This window comes from Leptonychotes weddellii, chromosome 9 (assembly GCF_054177405.1).
Source record: "Leptonychotes weddellii isolate Sample4059 chromosome 9, ASM5417740v2, whole genome shotgun sequence".
NCBI classification, from domain to species: Eukaryota; Metazoa; Chordata; class Mammalia; order Carnivora; family Phocidae; genus Leptonychotes; species Leptonychotes weddellii.
The window spans coordinates 106,835,051-106,850,677 of record NC_138377.1 but is presented as its reverse complement, the minus strand read 5'-3'; the positions used below and the strand labels follow the sequence as shown (position 1 = coordinate 106,850,677).

At 58.6% G+C, this 15,627-nt stretch overlaps 10 non-coding genes across 10 annotated transcripts; all 10 read right to left on the bottom strand.

Moving 5' to 3' along the window:
• Positions 1-323: 323 nt before the first annotated feature.
• Positions 324-404, bottom strand: LOC115939499 (small nucleolar RNA SNORD115). The gene has a single exon (XR_004074303.2). It is a non-coding gene; the product is annotated as a small nucleolar RNA SNORD115 (small nucleolar RNA).
• A 1,599-nt stretch (positions 405-2,003) lies between these two features.
• On the bottom strand, positions 2,004-2,084 carry LOC145723634 (small nucleolar RNA SNORD115). Its single transcript, XR_014148874.1, has one exon. It is a non-coding gene; the product is annotated as a small nucleolar RNA SNORD115 (small nucleolar RNA).
• A 1,606-nt stretch (positions 2,085-3,690) lies between these two features.
• Positions 3,691-3,770, bottom strand: LOC145723637 (small nucleolar RNA SNORD115). The gene has a single exon (XR_014148879.1). It is a non-coding gene; the product is annotated as a small nucleolar RNA SNORD115 (small nucleolar RNA).
• Positions 3,771-5,361: 1,591 nt separating this feature from the next.
• LOC115939487 (small nucleolar RNA SNORD115) lies at positions 5,362-5,442 on the bottom strand. The gene has a single exon (XR_004074291.1). It is a non-coding gene; the product is annotated as a small nucleolar RNA SNORD115 (small nucleolar RNA).
• Positions 5,443-7,073: 1,631 nt separating this feature from the next.
• Positions 7,074-7,154, bottom strand: LOC115939482 (small nucleolar RNA SNORD115). The gene has a single exon (XR_004074286.1). It is a non-coding gene; the product is annotated as a small nucleolar RNA SNORD115 (small nucleolar RNA).
• A 1,592-nt stretch (positions 7,155-8,746) lies between these two features.
• LOC115939495 (small nucleolar RNA SNORD115) lies at positions 8,747-8,826 on the bottom strand. Its single transcript, XR_004074299.1, has one exon. It is a non-coding gene; the product is annotated as a small nucleolar RNA SNORD115 (small nucleolar RNA).
• Positions 8,827-9,580: 754 nt separating this feature from the next.
• On the bottom strand, positions 9,581-9,661 carry LOC115939508 (small nucleolar RNA SNORD115). The gene has a single exon (XR_004074311.1). It is a non-coding gene; the product is annotated as a small nucleolar RNA SNORD115 (small nucleolar RNA).
• A 1,594-nt stretch (positions 9,662-11,255) lies between these two features.
• On the bottom strand, positions 11,256-11,336 carry LOC115939498 (small nucleolar RNA SNORD115). The gene has a single exon (XR_004074302.1). It is a non-coding gene; the product is annotated as a small nucleolar RNA SNORD115 (small nucleolar RNA).
• A 1,584-nt stretch (positions 11,337-12,920) lies between these two features.
• On the bottom strand, positions 12,921-13,001 carry LOC115939524 (small nucleolar RNA SNORD115). The gene has a single exon (XR_014148873.1). It is a non-coding gene; the product is annotated as a small nucleolar RNA SNORD115 (small nucleolar RNA).
• Positions 13,002-14,873: 1,872 nt separating this feature from the next.
• Positions 14,874-14,954, bottom strand: LOC115939506 (small nucleolar RNA SNORD115). The gene has a single exon (XR_004074310.1). It is a non-coding gene; the product is annotated as a small nucleolar RNA SNORD115 (small nucleolar RNA).
• Positions 14,955-15,627: the final 673 nt, after the last annotated feature.

Below are 15,627 nucleotides of genomic sequence, written 5' to 3'. Positions count from 1 at the left end.
GGCCTTCCTCCAAGGCCAGTGGCTTCCACTCACCTGCCATGGTTGAATCCACATGGAGACCCTGGCCACCACGGCCCACTGAAAGACACAAGGGGACCAGGGTTGTTAAGCAATGGCTCCCTGGCAGGCGTCCTGGGAGGGGCAATGAGTCGGCAGGCAAGGCAGAAGCCCTGAGCACCTCTTTGGCACCTGGAGGCCCATAGTCAGACAACAGCCACAGCGGGGAGCCTCAAGGGAACGGTCACTTCAAGCCCCAAACAGCAGCTCTCCCCCAGGGCCCCGAGAATCTTCTCGATGCTGACCTGGGGATGGTCCCCTCCATTGGGCCTCAGTGTAATCCTATTGAGCATGATTTTTAGGTCATCAACTCTCTTCGAGACAAATTGAGTTCTCATCATTGACCCAAGCAAGGCAATGGCGACACACGGGGGCACTCTCGCATCCCCCGAACTGGCTTACCCAGGGTGCTTTCTGTAGAACAGGATGCCCTGGGAAGGGGGCGATGGCACGATATGTTGGACCCCTTGCCAGGGCTTGGCCTAGCAAGACTTGGACCTCAGGGAGCGATCTTCATCTCGGGGATGGCATCTGGGGAGAGAGGGGTGGCCAGCTGTCAAAATGTCCTGCACTGGGGCACCTGTCCCTGTGGCCAAGAGCTGCCAGTCCCAAAAGCCTGGTGCCGCGTGGCAAGTCGTGAGGATTGCCAGCACACATCGGGGGACCCAAAGGAAGGAGCAGGCTACAGGAGCAGAGATGTCCATACCTGGACCCCGAAACAATGGAAAATGTAGTCCCCGAGGGAACTGAGCCTTGCTGATGCTGCCACCCAGGAGAAGGCCTGGCACACAGGCATCGCGAGAGGGAGCACACTGTGGGCAAGGGGCCAAGTGTGAAGGGTGCATTGTCTTGTAGGTAGGACCAGGCCCTCGCCCTCCTAGAGATTGGCCATCTGTGACACCCGGAGTTGGTCAAGTGACCTCAAGGACACGGGGAGTCACAGCCCCCGGGGGCCCCAAGGTCAGAGGAATGGATGCCAGGGTAATCACATCCATGCAACCAAGGCATGCCACCCACTGTCCGCTGTGCAGGGGGACCCTGTCCCTGTACCTGTTTGGCCTCTTCCTGCGATCACTTCCTCAAGTCTAGAGTGCTACTACCATAGGCCCAGGGCCAACGACTGTTGCGCCTAGGGATTCGAGGATCCCCTCCTAGGCCCAGTGGGTTCTTCCTGTCTATGTGCCCCAAGGGATTGGGAGGGGAGCTCCCCAGCTTCTCCAGTTGGGCCCAAGCTCCTTGGGAGTCGAGTGCATGTGACTGGAGCTCTTGGCTCCTCTGCCCAGGGAAACTTACCAAGGGCCAGCACTTCAGGAACAGCTCAGGGCCGAGGTGGACAGATGCCAGTGGCCCAAGGGGCCCACGTCCACCATCTGGATGGGCCCATGAGGCACACCATGATGCAGCAAGAGCCCTCAGCTGAACGTGGGCTGACGTTGGTGACCTTACACTTTCCGGTCCTTGTCAGGGACCCACGCAAACCCTTGCTTACCCTGCACATGAGATGGTCCAAGGGCGTACTTACAAGGGGGAAATCCACCCGCTACAGGTATCCAGGGCTCCCAGTCCAATGTCCATGTGCAGCCACCCAGACACGGGCCACCCGACCCCACCCCAGTGGCGTCTGCTGCTTCCCTCCAATCCCAGTGGCTTCCACTCACCTGCCATTTTTGAGGCCGTACGGAGACCCTGGCCACCAAGGTCCACTGAAAGACACAAGAAGAACCAGGTGCTAAACAATGGCTCCCCAGGATTTGTCCTGAGAGGCAGATAGGGTTAGCAGGGAAGTTCGAAGTCCTGAGGCCCTTTGGGCACTTGGAGGATCATCGAAATGCCACAGCCACAGCGGGGAACTTTGAGGGATCCATCGCCTCAAGCCCCAAACTACAACACTCCCCCAGGACCCCAAGCAACCTTCAGATGTTGACCCCAGCATGGTATCCTCCATTGGGCCTCAGTGAAATCCTATTGAGCATGATTTTTAGGTCATCATCTCTCTTCGAGACAATATGAGTTCTCATCATTGACCCAAGCAAGGCAGTGACGACGAAGGCGGGCATTAGGGCGTCCTCCGAACCTGATTTCTGGGGTACTTACTGTAGAGCGGGATGCCCCGGTGGGGGGTGGGGGCGGGGACAGAGTCACAAGACTTTGGGCCTCTTGCAGGGGCTGGGCCAAGCAAGACGTGGCCCTCAGGGCGGAATCTTCATCTGGGAACATGATGGGGAGAGAGGGGTAGGCAAGGTGTCAGAACGCCCTGCTGAGTGACACCTGCCCCTACAGCCACGAAGTGCCAGTCCCGAAAGCCTAGTGCCGTGTGGCAAGGCTTTAGGCCAGCCGGCACACAGCGGGTAACCACAAGGAAGGGGCAGGCTATGGGAGCAGAGATGTCCATACCTGGACACCGAAAAAATGGAGAGCTTGGCCGCTGAAGGAGCCGAGCCTTTTTGATGCTGCCCCCCAGAAGAAGGCACGGCACACACGCTTCCCAAGAGGTAGCACGCTATGGGTGCAGGGCCGGTCATGAAGTGTGCGTGTCCTGGTAGGTAGTTAGGTCCAGTCCCTTGCCTCCCACGGATTGGCCATCTGTCGCACCCCAAGCCTGGCAGGTGCCCTCGAAGACATGGGGAACCATGGCCCCCAGCATCCCCAGGGCAGAGGAATGGATACTGGGCCAACTGCATGCATGCAACCAGGTCATGACGCCATTGCTCCCCTTGCAGGGGAGCCCTCTCCTTGCACCTACTGAGCCTCTTCCCGGGATCACTACCTCAAGGCTAGGGAGTTGCTGCGAGAGCCCCAGGGCCATCGCCTGTTGCACCCAGGAACTCAAGATTCCCCTCCGTGGCCTGGTGGGCCCTTTCTGTCTTGACAGCCCAAGGGATCAGGGAGGAGAACTCTCCAGCTGGTCCGAGGAGGCCCAAGCTCTTTGGAATTAGGTGCGTGGGACAAAAGCTCTGGGCTGTCCCACCCGGGTCACCTTCTCAATGGCCGGGGCTTCAGGAACAGCCCAGGGCCGAGGGGGACAGCCGCCAGTGGCCCAAGGGGCCCAGGTCCACCATCTGGACAGGCCAATGCGTCACAACGTGAAGCAGCACAAGCCCTCAGCTGAATGTGGGCTGATGGCAGTGTCCTTGCACGTTAAGGTCCTTGTCAGGAACACAGCCAAATTTTCCTTTTCCTTGAAGGTGGGATGGCCCAATGGCGGAACTTCAAGAGGTAAGTCCACCCTTTCTTATATCCAGGGCTACCAGCCCGAAGCCCATATGCCTGCTGCCCAGATACCAGCCTTCCTAACCTACCCCATGGCGTCTTGGCTTCCCTCCAATCACAGGGCTTCAAATCACCTGCCATGGTTGAGGCCGAACTGAGACCCTGGCCACCATGGCCCTCAGAAAGACACAAGGAGTCCAGGATTGCTAAGCAATGGCTCTCTGGGAGGCGTCCTGGTAGGGGGAATGAGTCGGCAGGCAAGGCCAAAGGCCTAAGCACCTTTGGGCACCAGGAGGCCCACAGTCAGAATATAGCCACAGTGGGGACCCCCGAGGGATCAGTCACCTCAAGTCCCAAGCTGCAGCGCTCCCCCAGAGCCCCGAGCATCCTCGGGATCCTGACCTCGGGATGGAACCTTCCAATGGGCCTCAGCGTAATCCTATTGAGCATGATTTTTAGGCCATCATCTCTCTTCGAGTCAATATGGGTTCTCATCATGACCCAAGGAAGGTAGTAGCAATGCAGGGGGGCACTCCCTTGTCCCCCGAATCTGCTTACCAGGGGAGCTTACTGTAGAGCAGATTACCCTGGAGGGTGCCAGGGCAGGAGATGTTGGGGCAGTTGCCAGGGCTGGGCCTAGGAAGATTTGGCCCGCAGGACAGGATCTTTGTCTGGGTACGTGATCTGTGGAGAGAGTGTAGGCCTGGTGTCAAAACGCCATTCTGCGGAGCACCTACCCCTGCAGCCAAGAGCTGCCAATCCCGAAATCCTGGTGCTGCATGGCAAGGCATGAGGCCCGCCGGCATATGGTGGGAACTGCACGAAAGGGGCAGGCTACAGGAACCGAGATGCCCATACCTGGACCCCAAAACAATGGAGAGCGTGGCCCCCGAGGGAGCAGAGGCTTTCTGAGGCTGCCCCCAGGAGAAGGCCGGCACACAGGTTACCTGAGAGGTAGCAGTGTGTGGGAGCAAAGCTTGGCGTGCAGGGAGCCTGTTCTGGTAGGTAGGGCCAAGGCCTCACCCTCCCACGGATTGGCCATCTGTGACACCCTTGGGGGCAGGTGTCTTCGAGGACACGGGAAGCCATCACCCCCAGGGTCCCCAGGGTAGAGGAATGGATGCTGGGCCAAGCACATGCACACAACCAAGGCATGCAGCCACTGCCCGTAGGGAATGGGATGCCTCTCCCTGCACCTGCTGAGCCTCTTCCCCTGGATAACTCCATTAAGTCTAGAGTGTCAGGGCGAGAGCCCCAGGGCCATCACCTTTTGTGCCCAGGGACTTGAGATTCCCCTCCTAGACCCAGAGGGCTCTTGCTTTCTCAGCAGCCCAAGGGATCAGGGAGGGGAGCTCCCAGCTGCCCCAAGGGGACCCAAGCTCCTTGGGAGTTGGGTACATGTGACAGGAACTCTGGAGGGCTCTTCTACCCAGGGCACCTTGCCAAGTGCCAGGGCTGCAGGAACGGTTGAGGGCTGAGGGGGACAGCCACCAGTGGTCCCAAGGGGCCCATGCCCACCATCTGGATGGGCCCACGGGGCACACCTTGAAGCAGCAAGATCCTTCAGGTGAACTGGGTGACGGCAGCATGCCTACACTTTCCGGTCCTTGTAAGGGACCCTGCCCATCTTTCGCTTCCCCTGCATGTTGGATGGCCCAAGGGCAGACCTTCAAGGGGAAGTCCATCCTCTCTGGACATCCAGGGCTCCCAGCCATATTCCCATGCAGCAGCCACCTAGATACGGGCCTCATGACCCACCCCAACGACATCTGCGGCCTTCCTCCAAGTGCAGTGGCTTCCACTCACCTGCCATGGTTGTGGCTGTGCTGAGACAATGGCCACCAAGGCCCGAGAAAGACACAAAGAAATCGGGGTTGCAAAGCAATGGCTCTTCAGGAGGCGTCCTGGAGGAATAATGGGTTGGCAGGCAAGGCTGAAGGCTTGATCCACTTGTGGTCACCTGGAGGCCCACAGTCAGTTCATAGCCACAGTGGGGAGCCTTGAGGGAATGGTTGCTTCAAGCCCCAATCTGCAGCACTCTCCCAGGACCCCAAGCATCCTCAGGATGCTGGCCCTGGTGTGATTCCCTCCATTGAGCCTCAGCGTAATCCTATTGAGCATGAATTTTAGGTCATCATCTCTCTTCGAGACAATATGAGTTCTCATCATTGACCCAAGCAAGGCACTGGCTACACAGGTGGATGCTCTCCCGTCTCCTGAACCAGCTTACCCTGGGTGTTTACTCTAGAATGGGATGCCCTGGGAGGGGGGTGATAGCACGAGATGTTGGGCCTCTTGCAGGGCTTAGCATAGCAAGACTTGCACTTCAGGGTGGGATCTTAATCTGGGGACAGCATCTGGGGAGAGAGGGGTAGAGCAGTGTCAAAATGTCCTTCCCCAGGGCACCTGTCCCTGCATCCAAGAGCTGCCAGTCTTGAAAGCCTGGTGCTGCATGGCAAGTTGTGAGAATTGTGAGCATACATCAGGGGACCGCAAGGAAGGGGCAGGCTACAGGAACAGAGATGCCCATACTTGACCCCGAAACAACGGAAAGTGTGGCCCCCGAGGGAGCCGAGGCTTGCTAATACTGCTGACCAGGAGAAAGCACTGCACACAGACTTCCCGAGAGGTAGCACACTGTTGGCAGGGGGCTGGGCGTGAAGGGTGCGTTCCCTGGTGGGTAGGACCAGGCCCAAGCCCTCCCAGGGATTGGCCATCTGTAATACCCGGAGTTGGGCAAGTGACCTTGAGGACATGGGGAACCACGGCCCTCAGGGCCCCAAGGTCAGAGGAATGGATGCCAGGGTAATTATGTCCACGCAACCAGGCATGCCTCCCACTGTCCGCCGTGAAGGGGGACCCTGTCCCTGCACCTGTTTGGCCTCTTCCTTGGATCACTCCCTCAGGTCTAGAGTGCTGTGACCATAGGCCCAGGGTCATCGCCTGTTGAGCCTAGGGATCTGAGATTCCCCTCCTAGGCCCAGTGGGCTCGTCCTGACTCCACAGCCCAAGGAATCAGTAGGGGAGCCACCCAGCGGCCCCGAGTTGGCCCAAGCTCCTTGGAAGTCAAGTGCATGTGACAGGAGCTCTTGGCTCTCCTGCCCAGAGCAACTTGCCAAGGGCCATTGCTTCAGGAACAGCTCTGGGTTGTCCCACCCGGATCACCTTGGCAATGGCCGGGGCTTCAGGAATAGCTCAGGGCCAAAGTGGACAGACGCCAGTGGCCCAAGACCCCCACATCCACCATCTGCATGGGCCCATGGGGCACACCGTGAAGCAGCAAGAGCCCTCAGCTGAATGTGGGCTGTCATTGGTGCCCTTACAATTTCCAGTCCTTGTCAGGGACCCACGCAAACTTTTCCTTCCTCTGCACATGAGATGGTCCAAGGGTGGACTTCCACCCACTACAGACATCCAGGGCCTCTGGTCCGATGTCCATAGCACCGCCACCCAGATACGGGCCACCCGAACCCACCCCTATGGCGTCTGCCGCTTCCCTCCAAGCCCAGTGGCTTCCACTCACCTGCCATGTTTGAAGCCGTGCAGAGACCCTGGCCACCACGGCCCACTGAATGACACAAGGAGAACTAGGTGCTAAGCAATGGCTCCACAGGAGGTGTCCTGGGAGGGATAATGGGTCAGCAGGGAAGGTCAAATGCCTGAGTCCCTTTGGGCACATGGAGGTCCACAGTAAGGCCACCACCACAGCAGGGATCTTCAAGGCCATCACTTCAAGCCCAAAACTACAGCATTCCCCAGGGCCCTAAGCAACCTTGGGAATTTGACCTGGCATGGTTCTCTCTATTGGGCCTCAGCATAATCCTATTGAGCATGATTTTTAAGTCATCATCTCTCTTTGAGACAATATGAGTTCTCATCATTGACCCAAGCAGGGCAGTGACGACGAAGGCGGGTGCTATGACGTCCCCTGAACCTACTTTCTGGGGTGCTTAGTGTAGAGCGGGATGCCCCGGTGTGCGACAGAGTCACAAGACTTTCAGCCTCTTGTAGGGGCTGGGTCTAGCAAGACTTCGCCCTCAGGGCAGAATCTTCGTCTGGGGACACGATCTGGGGAGAGAGGGGTAGGCCAGGTGTCAGAACGCCCTGCTGCATGGCACCTGCCCCTGCAGCCACGAAGTGCCAGTCCCAAAAGCCTGGGATGATGTGGCAAGGCTTTAGGCAGGTTGGCACACAGCGGGTGACCACAAGGAACGGGCAGGCTATAGGAGCAGAGATGTCCATACCTGGACACCGAAAAAACGGAGAGCTTGGCTCCTGAAGAACCTGAGCCTTTTTGATGCTGCCCCCCAGAAGAAGGCACGGCACACACGCTTCTTGAGAGGTAGCACACTGTGGGCGCGAGGCTGGTCGTGAAGGGTCGTGAAGGGTGCATGCGAGGTCCAGGCACTCGCCCTCCCACGGATTGGCCATCTGTCGCACCCCGAGCCTGGCAGCTCCTCTCAAAGACATGGGGAGGCAAGGCCCCCGGGGTTCCCAGGGCAGAGGAATGGATACTGTGCCAACCGCATGCATGCAACCAGGTCATGCCACCCACTGACCCCCTTGCAGGAGGTCCTCTCCCTGCACCTGCTGGGCCTTTTCCCGGAATCACTACCCAGGTCTAGAGTGCCGCTGCGAGAGGCCCAGGGCCATCGCCTGTTGCACCCAGGAACTCAAGATTCCCCTCCTTGGCCTGGTGGGTCCTTTCTGTCTTGACAGCCCAAGGGACCAGGGAGGAGAGCTTCCCAGCTGGTCCGAGGAGGCCCAAGCTCCTTGGAGTAAGTGCGTGGGACAGAAGCTCTGGGTTGTCCCACCCGGGTCACCTTGGCAATGGCCGGAGCTTCAGGAATAGCCCAGGGCCGAGGAGGACAGCCACCAGTGGCCCAAGGGGCCCAGGTCCACCATCTGGACAGGCGAATGTGTCACAACGTGAGCAGCATGAGCCCTCACCTAAACGTGGGCTGAGGGCAGTGTCCCTGCACGTTAAGGTCCTTGTCAGGGACACAGCCAAACTTTCCCTTCCCTTGCAGGTGGGATGGCCCAAGGGCAGACTGTCAAGAGGTAAGTCCACCCTCTCCTTATATCCAGGGCTATCAGCCCGAGCCCATGTGGCTGCCGCCCAGTTACAAGCCTCCCAAACCCACCCCTATGGGGTCTCAGCCTCCCTCCAAGCCCAGTGGCTTCCAATTACCTGCCATGTTTGAGGCCGAACTGTGACCCTGGCCACCATGGCCCATGGAAAGACACAAAGAGTCCAGGATTGCCAACAATGGATCCCTGCTAGGCATCCTCGTAGGGGGAATGAGTCAGCAGGCAAGGCCAAAGGCCTGAGCACCTTTGGGCACCTGGAGGCCCACAGTCAGACCACAGCCACAGCGGGGACACCCGAGGGATTGGTCACCTCAAACTCCAAACTGCAGCGTTCCCCCAAGGCCCCGAGCATCCTCGAGATGCTGACCTCAGGATGGACCCTACAAATGGGCCTCAGCGTAATCCTACTGAGCATGATTTTAAGTCATCATCTCTCTTCAAGACACTATGAGTTCTCATCATTGACCCAAGCAAGGCAGTGATGACACAGGATGGTGCAATGCGTACCCTGAACCTGCTTTCTTGGGTGCTTAGTGTAGAGCCGGATACCCCAGTGGGCGACAGAGTCACAAGACTTTGAGCCTCTTGCAGGGGCTGGGCCTAGCAAGACTTCGCCCTCAGGGCAGAATCTTCATCTGGGGTCGTGATCTGGGGAGAGAGGGGTAGGCCAGGTGTCAGAATGCCCTGCTGCGTGGCACCTGCCCCTGCAGCCATGAAGTGCCAGTCCCAAAAGCCTGGCACTGCGTGGCAAGGTTTTAGGCCAGCCAGCACACAGCACGTGACCACAAGGAAGGGGCAGGCTATAGGAGCAGAGATGCCCATACCTGGACCCTGAAAAAACGGAGAGCTTGGTCCCTTAAGGAGCCAAGCCTTGTTGATGCTGCTCCCCAGAAGAAGGCACAGCACACACGCTTCTCGAGAGGTAGCATGCTGTGGGCGCGGGGCTGGTCGAACTGTGACCCTGGCCACCATGGCCCATGGAAAGACACAAGGAGTCCCAAATGGCTAAGCAATGGCTCCCTGGGAGGCGACCTGGTGGGGGGAATTAGTCGGCAGTCAAGGCTGAAGGCCTGAGCACCTTTGGGCACCTGGAGGCCCACAGTCAGACCATAGCCACAGCGGGGAGCCCCGAGGGATCGGTCTCCTCATGCCCCAAACTGCAGCGCTCCCCCAGGGCTCCGAGCATCCTCGGGATGCTGACCTCGGGATGGACCCTGCCAATGGGCCTCAGCGTAATCCTATTCGGCATGATTTTTAGGTCATCATCTCTCTTTGAGACAATATAAATTCTCATCATGGACCCAAGCAAGGCAGTAGCAATGCAGGTGTGCACTCTTCTGTCACTGAATCTGCTTACCAGGGGAGCTTACTGTAGAGCAGATTACCCTGGAAGGTGGTCTAGGTGTCAGGGCAGGAGACTTTGGGCCAGTTGCCAGGGCTGGGCCTAGGAAGATTTGGCCCTCAGGGCAGGATCCTCGTATGGGTACATGATCTGGGGAGAGAGGATAGGCCTGGTGTCAAAATGCCATTCTCTGGGAGACCTACCCCTGTGGCCAAGAGTTGCCAGTCCTGAAATCCTGGTGCTGCGGGGCAAGGCGTGAGGCCCTCCAACATACGGTGGGAACCGCAAAATGGGGCAGGCTATGGGGCCGAGATGCCCATACCTAGACCCCCCAAAAAGGAGAGCTTGGCCCCCGAAGGAGCCAAGCCTTGTTGATGCTGCCCCCCAGAAGAAGGCATGGCACACATGCTTCCCAAGAGGTAGCATGCTGTGGGTGCAGGGCTGTCGTGAAGGGTGTGTGCCCTGGTAGGTAGGTCTACCTACTGTCCTCCCACGTATTGGCCATCTGTTGCACCCCGAGCCTGGCAGCTGCCCTCGAAGACACAGGGAGCCATGGCCCCCAGGGTCCCCAGGGTAGAGGAATGAATGCTGGGCCAAACACATCCATGCAACCAAGGCATGTAGCGCACCACCTGCCACCCAAGTAGGGGGCCTCTCCCTGCATCTGCTGAGCCTCTTCCCCTGGATAAATCCATCAGGTCTAGAGTGTCAGTGCAAGAGCCCCAGGGCCATCGCCTGTTGTGCCCAGGGACTTGAGATTTCCCTCCTAGTCCCGGTGGGCCCTTGCTGTCTCAGCAGCACAAGGGATCAAGGAGGGGAGCTCCTAGCTGCCCCGAGGGGACTCAAACTTCTTGGCAGTCAGGTGCATGTGACAAGAACTCTGGGCTCTTCCACCCAGGGCACCTTGCCATGTGCCGGGGTTACAGGAACAGTTGAGGGCTGAGGGGGACAGCCGCCAGTGGTCCCAAGGGGCCCACGTCCACCATCTGGATGGGCCCATGGGGCACACCTTGAAGCAGCAAGATCCCTCAGCTGAACTGGGTAACAGCAGTGTCCCTGCACTTTCTACTCCTTGTAAGGGAACCAGCCCATCATTCCCTACCCCTGCATGTGGGATGACCCAAGGGTAGACCTTCAAGGGGGAAGTCCACCCTCCAGAAATACAGGGTTTCCCACCATATTCCTATAAGGCAGCCACCTAAACACAGGCCTCACAACCCACCCCAACATCTGTGGCCTCCCTCCAAATGCAGTGGTTTCCACTCACCTGCCATGGTTGTGACTGCACTGAGACAGTGGCCACCATGACCTGAGAAAGACACAAGGAAATCGGGGTTGCAAAGCAATGGCTCTTAAGAGGCGTCCTTGGAGGAAGAATGGGTTGGCAAGCAAGGCCAAAGGCGTGATCCACTCGTGGGCACCTGGAGGCCCACAGTCAGTTCATAGTCACAGTGGGGAGCCTTCAGGGAACGGTTCCTTCAAGCCCCAATCTGCAGCGCTCTCCCAGGGCCCCAAGCATCCTCAGGATGCTGACTCTGGCATGATTCCCTCCATTGGGCCTCAGCGTAATCCTATTGAGGATGATTTTTAGGTCATCATATCTCTTCAAGACATTAAGAATTCTCATCATTGACCCAAGGAAGGCAGGGGCAACGCAGACAAGCACTCACCCCTCCCCCAAACCAGCTTACCGGGGTGCTTACTGTAGAGCAAGTGCCCAGGGGGGTGGGGGCACGAGACGTTGGGTGTCTTATAGTGCTTGGGCCTAGGAAGAAATGGCCCTCAGGGCAGGATGTTCATCTGGGGACAGGATCTGGAGAGAGAGGTGTAGGCAAGGTTTCAAACCACACTGATCCATGGCACCTGCATTATAGCCAAGAGCTGCCAGTCCGAAAAGCCTGGCGCCACATGGCAAGGTGTGAGGCCGGCTGGCATACAGCATGGGACTGCATGGAAGGGACAAGCTACAGGAGCAAATGCCCATACCTTGACCTCGAAACAACAGAGAGCGTGGTCCCCATGAGAGCCGAGGCTTGCTGTGCTGCCCCCCAGAAGGCCTGGCACACAGCCTTCCAGAGAGGTAACACACTGTGGACTCTGGGCCAGGCATGAAGGGTGGGTGCCCTGGTATGTACAGTCAGGCCCTCGCCCTCCCACAGATTGGCCATCTCTGACACCCGGAGTTGGGCTGGTTCCCTCAGGGACATGGGGACCCATGGCCCTCAGGGTCCCAAGGGCAGAGGAATGGATGCCAGGATAACAGCGTGCTCGCAACCAGGCATGCCGCCATTCCCGCCCTGCATAGGAGCCTTCTCCCTGCACCTGCTGGGCCTCATTGCCAGGATCACTCCCTCAGATCTAGAGTGCCATGATGATAGGCCCAAGGACATCGCCTGTTGTGCCCAGGGACTCAAGATTACTCTCCTAGGCCAGGTTGGCCCTTCCTGTCTCAGCAGCCCAAGGGATTGGAGAGGGGAACTCCCCAGTTGCCCCGAGGGGCCCAAGCTCCTTGGGAGTCAGGTGCATGCGACAGGAGTTCTGAGCTCTCCTGCCCAGGGCAACATGTCAAGGTCCGGGGCTTCATGAACACCCCAGGCCCGAGGAGACAGCCTCCAGTTGCCCCAAGGGGCCTATATCCACCATCTGGATGGGCACATGGGGCACACCGTGAAGCAGGGAGTTCCCTCAGCTAATCGTTGCCTGACAGTGGCATCCCTGCACTTTCTGCTCCATGTCAGGGGCCTAGCCAATCCTTCGATTCCCCTGCACCTGGGATGGCCCAAGGGAAACCTCCAATGGGGAAATCCATCCTCTCTGACCACCAGGTTTCCCAACCCGACCCCCATGTGGCCGCCACCCAGACACAGGCCACCCGTACCCACTCCAGGTGGCGTCTATGGCCTCCCTCGAAGCCCAGTGGCTCCACTCACCTGCCATGTTTGTGACCACACTGAGACCCTGGCTACAAAGGCCCGCTGAAAGACACAAAGAGACCAGGGTTGCTAAGCAATGGCTCCCCGGAAGGCATCCTGAGAGGGGGGATGGGTCGGCAGGCAAGGCTGAAGGCCCAAGCACCTCTTGTGCACCTGGAGGCCCACAGTCAGGCCACAGCCAAAGCGGGGAAGCCTGAAGGATTGGTCGCTTCAAGCCCCAAACTGCAGCGCTCCCCCAGGGCCCTGAGCATCCTCAGGATGCTGACTCTGAGATGGTCCCTTCCATTGGGCCTCAGCGTAATCCTATTGAGCATGATTTTTAGGTCATCATCTCTCTTCGAGACAATATGAGTTCTCATCATTGACCCAAGCAAGGCAATGGTGATGCCGGCGAGCCCTCTCCTGCCCCCCGAACCTGCTTACCCGGGGTGTTTACTGCAGAGTGGCATGCTCCTGTGGGGATGGGGTCCCAAGACATTAGGATTCCGGCCGGGGCTTGGCCTATCAAGACTTGAAACTCAGGGCAGGAAGTTGGTCTAGGGCAGGTCTGTGGAGAGAGTCGTAGGCTAAATGTCAAAATGTCCTGCTGTGGGGCACCTGCCTCAGTGGCCAAAAGCTGCCAGTCTGAAAGCCTGATGCCGCATAACCCAAGGAAGGCAGTGGCGACCAGTTTAGGGTGCTCACCATCCCCTAAACTGCTCCTCAGGGGTGCCTACTGTAGAGCAGGATGCCCAGTGGGGGTGCGGGGGCATGAAATGTTGGGCCTCTTGCCGATGCTGGGCCTAGCAAAACTTGGCCCTCAAGGTGGGTTCTTCAACTGGGGACACAATCTGGGGAGAGAGGGGTAGGCCAGCTTTCAAAACGCCCTGTTCCAGAGAACCTACCCCTGCGTCCCAGAGGGTCCACTCCTGGAATCCTGGAAATACCTGGCAACACGTGAGGCAGCCCGGCACACAGTGGAGGGACACAAGGAAGGGGTGGCTACAGGAGCAGAGATGCCCATACCTGGACCCAGAAACAATGGAGAACATGGCCCCCAAGGGTGCCAAGCCTCGCTGATGCTGGCCCCCAGGAGAAGGCTCGACACATCGGATTCCTGAGAGGTAGCACACAGTGGGCATGCAGCCCAGTGTGCAGTGTGCATGCCCTCGTAGGTAGGCCCAGGCCCTTGCCTTCCCACTGTTGGCCACCTGTGGCACCCAGAACTGGGCAGGTGCTCTTGAGGACATAGGGAGCTACTGCTCCCAGGGCCCACAAGGCAGAGAAATGGATGCTGGGCAAACAAGATGTGCACGCAAACAAGGCATGCCGCCCACTGCCCGCTGTACAAGGGGGACATCTCCCTGTACCTGCTGGGCCTCTTCCCTCAGATCAATCTCTCAGGTCTAGATTGCCGCTGTGATAGGCCCAGGGCTATAGCCTGTTGCACCCAGGGACTCGAGATTCCCCTCCTAAGCCGAGTGGCCCCTTCCTGTCTCATCAGCCAAAGGGATCAGGGATGGGAACTCCCCAGCTGCCCCAAGGGGGCCTAAGTCCCTTGGGAGTCGATGTATGAAAAAGGAGCTCTGAGCTCTCCAGCCCAGGACACCTTACCAAGGTTGAGGGCTTCAGGAACAGCCCAGGGCCATTTGGAACAGCCACCAGTGGCCCAAAGGGGCCTATGTCCACCATCTGGATGTTCCCATGGGGCACACCATGAAGCAGCGAGGTCCCTCAGCTGAACATGGACTGACAGCGACATCCCTGCACTTTCCAGTCCTTGTCCAGGACCCTGACAACATTTAACTTCCCCTGCATGTGGGATGGCCAAAGGGCAGACCTTCAAGGGAAATGTCCACACTCTCCGGACATCCAGGGCTCCTGGCCTGATTCCCATGCGGCCGCTTCCAAGACATGGGCTTCCTGAACCCACCACGAAGGCATCTGCAGCCTCCCTCAATGCCCAGGGTTCTTCCACTCACCTGTCATTGTTGAGGATGTGCTGAGACCCTGGCCAGCATGGCCCGCTGAGAGACACAAAGAGACCAGGGTTGACAAGCAATGGCACCTCGGGAGGCGTCCTGGGAGGGGGAAAGAGTCACCAGGCAAGGCTGAAGGCCTTAAACCCTTTGGGCCCCTGGAGGGGGCCACAACCACAGGGGGGAGCCTCGAGGGATCGGTCAGCTGAAACCCCAAGCTGTAGCACTGCCCAGGGCCCTGAGCATCCTGGGGATGCTGATCCAGGAATGGTCCCCTCCATTGGGAATCAGCGTAATCCTATTAAGCATGATTCTTAGGTCATCATCTCTCTTCGGGACAATATGAGTTCTCATCATTGACCCAAGCAAGGCAGTGGTGACGCGGGCAGGCATTCTCCCATCCCCCGAACCTGCTTACCGGGGTGCTTACTTAGAGCATGACACCCCGGATGAGCGTGGATGGGGGCAAGAGACGTTGGGCTCCTTGCAGGCGCAGGGCCTAGCAAGACTTGACCCCCAGGCCAGGATCTTCATCTGGGACGGGACCTAGGGAGAGAGGGGTAGGCCAGCTGTCAAAACATCCTGTGCCGGGGCCCTGTCCCTGCAGCCAAGAGCTGACAGTCTGAAACCGTGGCAGTGCATGGCAAGGCTTGAGGCTGGCCAGCACACGGCAGGCACCCCAAGGAAAAGGCAGGCTATAGTAGCAGAGATGCCCATACTTGGACCCCAAAACAATGGAGAGTGTGGCCCCTGAGGGAACAGATTCTTGCTGATGCTGCCCCCCAAGAAGGCCCAGCACACAGGCTTCCTGAGAGGTAGCATGCTGTGGGGGCTGGAACCGTTGTGAAGTGTGAGTACCCTGGTAGGTAGGGCCAGACCCTGCCCTCCCACGGATTGGCCATCTGTTGCACCCGGAGCTGGGCAGGTGCCCTCGAGGACATGGGGAGTCACAGCCCCCAGGGTCCTTAAGGCAGAGGAATGGATGCCAGGCCAACCGCATGCATGCAACCAAGGCATGCCGCCCACTGCCTGCCGT